General features: G+C 50.5%; 1 long non-coding RNA gene across 1 annotated transcript; it reads right to left on the bottom strand.

The window, feature by feature from the left end:
* LOC127919022 (uncharacterized) lies at positions 1-1,377 on the bottom strand. The gene is made up of 3 exons (XR_008101686.1): positions 979-1,377; positions 362-732; positions 1-76 (listed from the first exon to the last, which is right to left on the bottom strand). It is a non-coding gene; the product is annotated as an uncharacterized LOC127919022 (long non-coding RNA).
* Positions 1,378-1,876: the final 499 nt, after the last annotated feature.

Genomic DNA, 1,876 nt, shown 5'->3' with positions numbered 1-1,876 from the left:
GGGTTGTTTCTCTGTCAGGGTGTAGTCACCTGCATGGTTTATACCTGGGGGCGTTTCTCTGTCAGGGTGTAGTCACCTGTCACCTGCATGGTTTATACCTGGGGGTGTTTCTCTGTCAGGTGTAGTCACCTGCATGGTTTATACCTGGGGGTGTTTCTCTGTCAGGGTGTAGTCACCTGCATGGTTTATACCTGGGGGTGTTTCTCTGTCAGGGTGTAGTCACCTGCATGGTTTATACCTGGGGTGTTTCTCTGTCAGGGTGTAGTCACCTGCATGGTTTATACCTGGGGGTGTTTCTCTGTCAGGGTGTAGTCACCTGCATGGTTTATACCTGGGGGTTTCTCTGTCAGGGTGTAGTCACCTGCATGGTTTATACCTGGGGGCGTTTCTCTGTCAGGGTGTAGTCACCTGCATGGTTTATACCTGGGGGCGTTTCTCTGTCAGGGTGTAGTCACCTGCATGGTTTATACCTGGGGGCGTTTCTCTGTCAGGGTGTAGTCACCTGCATGGTTTATACCTGGGGGCGTTTCTCAGTCAGGTGTAGTCACATGCATGGTTTATACCTGGGGGTGTTTCTCAGTCAGGTGTAGTCACATGCATGGTTTATACCTGGGGGTGTTTCTCAGTCAGGTGTAGTCACATGCATGGTTTATACCTGGGGGTGTTTCTCAGTCAGGTGTAGTCACATGCATGGTTTATACCTGGGGGTGTTTCTCAGTCAGGTGTAGTCACCTGCATGGTTTATACCTGGGGGTGTTTCTCTGTCAGGTTGTAGTCACCTGCATGGTTTATATCTGGGGGTGTTTCTCGGTCAGGTGTAGTTACCTGCATGGTTTATACCTGGGGTCGTTTCACAGTCAGGTGTAGTCACATGCATGGTTTATACCTGGGGGTTTCGTTTCACCTGCAGTCAGGTGTAGTCACATGCATGGTTTATACCTGGGGGGGTGTTTCCTGGGGGCAGTCAGGTGTAGTCACATGCATGGTTTATACCTGGGGGTGTTTCTCAGTCAGGTGTAGTCACATGCATGGTTTATACCTGGGGGTGTTTCTCAGTCAGGTGTAGTCACATGCATGGTTTATACCTGGGGGTGTTTCTCAGTCAGGTGTAGTCACATGCATGGTTTATACCTGGGGGTGTTTCTCAGTCAGGTGTAGTCACATGCATGGTTCTATGTGAAATGGGGAGAGAGGCAAGGGGGGAGAGAAATAAAGAGGGATGGAGAGGAAGAGGGTAACAGGGGAGTGAGAAAGAGAAGGCGTGATCTTATTGCATAGAGAGGGTCATTGTGTTCTCCTTCAGTCTATGGCACCCTACAGATACTTGCTGGCTGCAAATATATGCGTGCCTCTATGGGGGTTAGGCCTGCCCTTATTGAGCTCTATGGGGGTTAGGCCTGCCCTTATTGAGCTCTATGGGGATTAGGCCTGCCCTTATTGAGCTCTATGGGGATTAGGCCTGCCCTTATTGAGCTCTGTGGGGGTTAGGCCTGCCCTTATTGAGCTCTATGGGGGTTAGACCTACCCTTATTGAGCTCTATGGGGGTTAGGCCTGCCCTTATTGAGCTCTATGGGGGTTAGACCTACCCTTATTGAGCTCTGTGGGGGTTAGGCCTGCCCTTATTGAGCTCTATGGGAGGTTAGACCTACCCTTATTGTGCTCTATAGGGATTAGGCCTGCCCTTATTGAGCTCTATGGGGGGTTAGACCTACCCTTATTGAGCTCTATGGGGGTTACTGTAGCAAACATTTTCAAAAGGATGTGCAACAGAAAACAAAATTGTGGGTTTCTTACGGGCCTCCCGAGTGGCGCAGCGGTCTAAGGCACCTCATTGCAGTGCTGGAGGCATCACTACAGATCCGGGTTCGATCCTGG

Source organism: Oncorhynchus keta, unplaced genomic scaffold, assembly GCF_023373465.1.
Source record: "Oncorhynchus keta strain PuntledgeMale-10-30-2019 unplaced genomic scaffold, Oket_V2 Un_contig_15569_pilon_pilon, whole genome shotgun sequence".
In the NCBI taxonomy this organism is placed as follows: domain Eukaryota; kingdom Metazoa; phylum Chordata; class Actinopteri; order Salmoniformes; family Salmonidae; genus Oncorhynchus; species Oncorhynchus keta.
This window is presented reverse-complemented; position numbering and strand designations above follow the sequence as displayed.